Source organism: Thrips palmi, unplaced genomic scaffold (genome assembly GCF_012932325.1).
Source record: "Thrips palmi isolate BJ-2018 unplaced genomic scaffold, TpBJ-2018v1 HiC_scaffold_5, whole genome shotgun sequence".
Lineage (NCBI taxonomy): Eukaryota > Metazoa > Arthropoda > Insecta > Thysanoptera > Thripidae > Thrips > Thrips palmi.
The window spans coordinates 15,469,924-15,477,061 of record NW_023144632.1 but is presented as its reverse complement, the minus strand read 5'-3'; positions in this window follow the sequence as shown (position 1 = coordinate 15,477,061).

Sequence of the window (7,138 nt, the reverse complement as noted above, 5' to 3'; positions counted from 1 at the left end):
ACTCTCGGAATGAGTCTGCTGGTGCCCGCGGCACGGCCCCACTGGGGGCGCGTCCGGCCGGACTGCCCCGACCGGCTCCAAGTTGAAGGGCAGCGGGGGCGTGAGGCGAGGCTAGCCCCGGCAGACCACCAGGCCCAGGGCGCCGCCGGTGCAGCCCGGGGGGCGACAGCCGGTCCAGACCGTCCGGTCCATACTGTCGACTCAACCGACCTCCAAGCGCGAACCAGTTCTCGAAATGCACCGCCCTTGACTCGGCGGCCCGACCCGACCGGACGGTTACTGTGGCAGTGCTTGGGTTTGTTTGAAATCCGCGGCACAGCGAGCGCTGCTGCGTATGTTTGCGGCGTAAATCAAGCTTCGCGCCGAACGGCCAACGCAAGAAACAGGAGCCGTTTATTCCTAGGCTGGCTGCCGCGGGCTGCGGACATGGCAGGCTGGTCCCGGACGGTATGCTCTCGTCGCTGTCTCTCTCGCACTCATGGAGCATCTAGCCTAGGTCGGAGAGAGACAGAGCGACGAGGCACGGTTCGGAAGCAGTCTGCAGGCCGCCGCTGCACAGTGGGCCAGAAGACCGGTGGAGGCGTGCAAAACTCTAAACGCTGAGCTCTAGAGTCGCTACGCGATTCGAACCGAACGTGTGACCCCACCAATGGATTCCTTGTTCGGAGAGCAATCCATTGATGGGGTCACACACTCGGTTCGAGTCCTGCTAAAGCGAATCTGGAGCTCAAAACGCGTCCAGAGTTTCGGCCGCCGGCGCCGTTCTTCTGTGCGCTGGCTGGTCGCCGCGAGGTCGTCATGGCGGCGTGGATGAGTCAAGCCATCGCGGCGACATTCTGACGTCCAGGTCTAGGCGTGGTCGTTATCGGCTGGGCTTGGCCACGCGTGGCATGGCAGTGCAGTGGTATCGTTTCCTCTTCCTCCCACGCCGGACTAATAATACCTCCTTCTTCTCCGCAGCTCTCCTCGCCTTGCCGGGCCGAGCCTTGCCGAGCCTTGCCGGGACAGAGACAGGCGGACTCCACCGCCGGCCGTCGCGTCGGCAGGCCGTGGCTATGCGACTGCGAGACCGACTGCGACACTGTGAGTCAAAGGGGCGGTTGATCCCAATTGACGGTGCGCCGTGATGTCACCGGCCATTGAGTGTCACTTTCACCACCGGGCCAAGGATCAAGGATCGCGCTCGAGATCGCCCCCCCCCCTCTCCCCCCGCCGCCCCCGCCACGAGCCCAATGGAGTAACACATTGATAGGTCGTCTCGCGGTGGAGTGCCCGAGTGCCCGCCGCCTCAACAGACTGATTCCGAGAGTCGCTTTCGTCGCTCTGCCTCTCTCGCACCCATACGGGGCGCCCCTCGAGTGCGAGAGAGGCAGAGCGACGAAAGCGACTCTGGGAATCAGTCTGCAGCCTGGCGGCCTGGCCTCGCCATTCGTCGAGCCGAGACCGCCACTGCAGACTGCAGACTCAGCTAAAAGTTTTGACTTGGCACACTCCGTTTTCTGGCGAAGGCGAAGTGGGTCACCGTCGTGATAGCGTCCCGGGAAGCGCGCGGGCGGGCCGGCTGGCCAAAACAAATGACTGGCGGAGCGGCGATGAAAGGGAAGGGCAGGCCGATCCGCTCTTATCCGCAGACACTTTTACTGCTCGGCGCTATCGGCAGCGAGCAGATGTCCCTCTCGCACTCGGGGCGTCCCTTACAGGCGCGAGGGAGACAGAGCGAGCCTCTCGGACAGTCTGCCGTCATGCTGTTGGGGGGGAAGTGCCGGGCAGTGCGCGCGCTGCGGATGCCTTTCTTGCTCCGCCGCGGGGCTCGGCGGCTCCATGGTGCTGTCCCATCGGGGGGTTCCATCCCCATCTGGGCCCCCGGCGCGGCGCCACGGAGGGGGAGGGGGAGGGGGGGAGAGGCGTGCAACAGCCCCGCCGCTTTGCTGGCGACCTTGTACCGCTCGCCCCGCCTCGCGCCCCGCCTCGCGCCCCGCGCCACTGCATCCCGATCCCGACCCGCGGTCCCGGTCCCGGTCCCCACGCGCCCCTGGAGCACCTCGCGTCCTGCCTGGCGCCCTGCCTGGCAGACGGGGAATCGATAGCACGCCACGGGGCAGCAGGGGGCACGAACCAGGAGAGGCATTCCCCAGGGAAACCCAGGGAACGCCAGGGAGGCCGTGTTGTTCTGAGCACATGTAAGGCACACACTACGAACTATTTAGTTCGTTACACGAAAAGTTTAGTTCGAAAATTATACATATTATATTTGTAAGCTTATGAATGGTGAAAATACTTTGTTGTAACAAGATACTTTAGTTTGGTAGGCTTAGAACAGTTTGTGAGATTTTGAAAGTGCTGTAGAATGGGCCCTTTCTAGGACAGCGCCTTACCGTGCGCCCAGCTGCACAGTGCTTGACATCCGTTCTCGTCAGACCGGTGTGATCAAGGTTCTTTAATCGGTGCGCAATTGACATTTTCAGCGTGGGCGGATACGTCACAGGTAAGAGCCTCATTTGCGCGCGGAAAGGGGCCAGGGCCATTTATGCTCGCAAAAAGGGCATGCTCGTGCATGCCTTTGTTTTCAACTGGATTCAAACTGAGCCACGGCTCATTGGGCCGGAAGAACGGTGGAGGCGGCCGCAACTCTAGACGCGTTTTGATCTCCACAGTCGCTAAACGGGACTCGAACGAAACGTGTGGCCCAACCACACCAATGGATTCCTCGTTCTGAGAGCAACCCATTGGTGGGGTCACACGACCGGTGTCGAGCCCCATTCGAGCTTGAAGCGCGTCCGGGACTTCGACCGCCTCCAGCGGTCTTCTGGCCCGCTGTGCACGGCTGGTGCGCCCACCCACGCCCGGTCATGAGGATGACGTCATGCATTCATCCCCAATACGGCCGGAGGGCTGTGGGGCTCCAGCCGGCTGATTCCGAACAGTGCTTCTGTCTCTCTCACACAGGGGCAAGCTCCATGGGTGCGAGAGAGGCCGACCAGCCTCCAGAGGGCCCTCGCGGGGCGCGGTGAGTCACCGGCAGGCCCGGCCCACCCCACGGCCCACGGCGCCCCAAGGTCGGTCCAGCCGGGCCGCCCCCGCAGCATCGCAGTGTCCGGGGCGTCGTCGGGGTGCGTCACCGGGACCCCCGCCTGCCGCTCGATCCCTAGCACGGCGGTCCTTCTCGCTCCCTGCGTGACACCCACAGTGCGAGAGAGGCAGAGCGACATGGCTCATCCCATGACGTGGGCTTCGGCACCTAGGGCTTGCCGCCCCCTTGCCTCAAGGGCGGATCCAGAGACGGGTTCAGGGGGGAGGATGTCGCTAAAGTTGCCTCCCTCACGGGCAAAGCACACTTGTTGCCTTTTGGGGCGGCTTCAGGGGTTCCCTCAGGCCCGCGCTGCCAGTCCGGAAGCTTTGGTCCGAGACAGCCAGAAATAACGGCATTGAAAGATGCGGTCGGCATGGATAGCCACTCCCAGAGCAGAGGGGCTTGGCTGGCGGCCAAGCCTACGGCGCGGGGCCTATACAGTGTGGTGCGAGCAAGAGCGGCCGGCGGTGCACACATTTTTGAGCGTACTGCCTTTCGAGTCGGGATCGCTTCCCCATTCGTTCCGATGCCCTTCCCGACGCCACCTCGAGGCGGAGCTTGCGTAACATATAAGGACTCGTTCCGCGGCCGCCCCGCCCCGCCCCGCCCCGCCCCGCCCCGCCCCGCCCCGCCCCGCCCCGCAGGCAGGCCAGCAGGCCGCTGCCAGCCTTGACACTGACACTGCTCGTCAAAGTGAGTGGTTGGCACCGCGCTGGCACCTCGTTGGCACCTGGCCGTCATCGCGGCTGGCGGGGCGGGGCGGGGCGGGGCGGGGCGGGGCGGGGCGCTCGCAGTGGCACGGAGCCCTTCCACCCGGACAAGGCGATTAGGAAGCCGAAACGGTCCGGCCGGCCAGGGAGACGCAGGGAGACCGTTACGCTGGCGAGCGTGGGACTGACTGGGCGGCGCAGCGACTTGGCGCGCGGCTTCGGCGGCCGGCCTTCACGCGTCGCCGCGTCGCCTGTCCGTCACGAGTGTCGCCAACCTGGCCGTGTTTACAAACAGTGGCGCGCACACACCAACACACGCACCGCGCGGTGCCAGTGACCCGCCGCGACACCTGCCTCGCCTGCCAGCAATGATTTCCGTCTCTCTCGCACTCGTGGGTCGCTGAGTCGTTGCGTGGGGGTGCGAGAGAGACAGAGCGACGACCTGCTGCCGCCCCGCGCGGCAGAATGACGGATGGCGGACCGCGGAATGCAAAATGCGCCGCCCGACCACCCTTCCTAAACCGACTGCGTATTATTTTTAGTTGAGGCGCGGTGTGCGGGGAGCACGGGGGATGAGATAAAGGGGCGGTCCGGTGTGTGTGTGTGTGAGAGAGAGAGAGAGAGAGAGAGAGAGAGAGAGAGAGAGAGAGAGAGAGATTGAGAGAGAGTATCGGGTTGCGTTGATTTCCGACGGCTGCGGCCGCTTTTCGATCGCGACGCTCTGGTTCCGGAGGGAGGCTGCGGCCGCCCTGGCCGCCCCGAGGCCCCCGAGGTATGCGGCGACACGCGGCACGCGGCCGCGCGGCGCGGTGCAGCAGACGACGCGGCAGACGACAGGCCGACAGGCCGACAGGCGGCAGACGTCGGAAGTTGATATTGGTGGGGCCGCGGGGCCGCGGGGCAGTGACGACGCCACGCCGCGGCTATTTCGAGAGGCCAGGCAGGCAAGGCAGGCCAGTGTAGACCGATTCCGAGAGTCGTTTTCATCGCTCCGTCTCTCTCGCACCTTTCCGGCACGCCCCATGAGTGCGAGAGAGACAGAGCTCGGAGGGCGAGCCAGACGGACGGGGCCTGCAGCCTGGGGCCGAGGGGATGCCGGTGACTCAGCCTTCCCCACTGCTCCCTCCGCGTCCGCAGCCACCACCATGCCGCCGCCGCGCGGTGACGGCGAGTCTCCCGGAATATTAAAAGGCCACGGCGTTTTAACACCAAAACACCGTAACCCACTACGACTCGAGGCACGAGGGGAAGACGGATCTTCCTCCGACACGCTAACTGAAGCATGCATCTAGTGCATAAGGGATAGGGAGTTGTCTGCATCAGGAAGCGTGTACATGGCATGTATGCGCTAGTAAGTGCATGCTTGGCAGGCATGCGCTAGTTAGAGCGTGCTTGCAGGCATGCTCCAGTTAGAGCATACCATGTACACTCTTCGATTTGTAGAGTAGGTCTGGTGCGGATGCGGGTTTGAAGGTCACGCCACTTCTTCTTCGGGGCCAGCTTCACCTTCCTTCCCATCCTGACCTCCATGAGGATGGTCTCCGTGTCCCCCTGCTCCTTCTTCAGTTCGCTGAGGCAGGAGTACAGCGAAGGGTGCCCTGCACTCCTTCTTCCTTATGCAGATCCAGTAAGTCCTCCCCTTCTTCACGTCCTTTCGGTAAAATATGTGTCCCTTGTACAGTAATTGTGTCCCCCCCTTTCGATTTGTCAAAATTTCCGCGTCCATCTCAGCCAACCCGCCACCAGTTTGTTCTGGCCCGCCACTAACAATCGAAAGTACTGCGAAGGCAGAGGTACCAACCATGCAACAATTCCACCGCCCTTTGGAAATCAGTTGATTCGGAGGGAAAATAAATATTGGGAAATAGATCTTTTGGAACAAATAAGACTTTGGCAAAACACAAATTGGAAATGTCCACTTTGGAACTTTTATATTTTGGGACTTAATTTTTTGGGAATCTGGTTTGGGAAAAATGGGCGGGAACGATCGCGTTCGGTGGGACGCGGCGACGTCCACCATTGGTTGATTTGGCAACACTTTGTTTCTCGCAGTGGCACTACTCCGCTTAGAAGGAGGTTGAACACGACCGCCGAGTCCCGCCTCGAGATGCCGCCGCGACGCCGCCCAGCAGTGCAACTGAAATTGCGAACACATCCCAACAACGAATAAAGCAATTTCTCTTACATGCTCTGTGTACTCGACACACCTGAACATCTGAACATAAATCTGGCTTCGCGTCAGTCTATTTCAGTGGTTCTCAACCTTAGGGTCGCGACCCCAAGCGGGGTCGCGAAATTTTTTTAAGGGGTCGCGGCGATGCTGGCGTCGTGTTTTAGGCCGATTTTAAGCAGCCACTGCGTCTGATCCGAGGCGGGCATTTTGCTCCCTCAACGGGCAATCGGTCTTTGGACCTTCCTTTAGCATGACTTTGTTACGGAGTGCAATTATCAGTCTTAGTTTGGGAGCAGTATTGTCTCAAAGTTGGCCGAAACGCTCAGAAATGTCTATGAAAAATCGTGTTTTGGGCCGATTTTAAGCAGCCACTGCGTCTGATCCGAGGCGGGCATTTTGCTCCCTCGACGGGCAATTGGTCTTTGGACCTTCCTTTAGCATGCCTTTGTTACGGAGTGCGATTGTCAGTCTTAGTTTGGGAGCAGTATTGTCTCAAAGTCGATCAAAACAGTCGCAAGTGTCTTTGAAAAATCGTTGTGACTATTTTGGTCAACTTTGAGACAATACTGCTCCCAAACTAAGACTGATAATCGCACTCCGTAACAAAGGCATGCTAAAGGAAGGTTCAAAGACCAATTGTCCGTTGAGGGAGCAAAATGCCCGCCTCGGATCAGACGCAGTGGCTGCTTAAAATCGGCCCAAAACACGATTTTTCATAGACATTTCTGAGCGTTTCGGCCAACTTTGAGACAATACTGCTCCCAAACTAAGACTGATAATTGCCCTCCGTAACAAAGGCATGCTAAAGGAAGGTCCAAAGACCAACTGCCCGTTGAGGGAGCAAAATGCCCGCCTCGGATCAGACGCAGTGGCTGCTTAAAATCGGCCCAAAACACGATTTTTCAAAGACACTGCTGACCGTTTCGGCCAACTTTGAGACAATACTGCTCCCAAACTAAGACTGATAATCGCACTCCGTAACAAAGGCATGCTAAAGGAAGGTCCAAAGACCAACTGCCCGTTGAGGGAGCAAAATGCCCGCCTCGGATCAGACGCAGTGGCTGCTTAAAATCGGCCCAAAACACGATTTTTCAAAGACACTGCTGACCGTTTCGGCCAACTTTGAGACAATACTGCTCCCAAACTAAGACTGATAATCGCACTCCGTAACAAAGGCATGCTAAA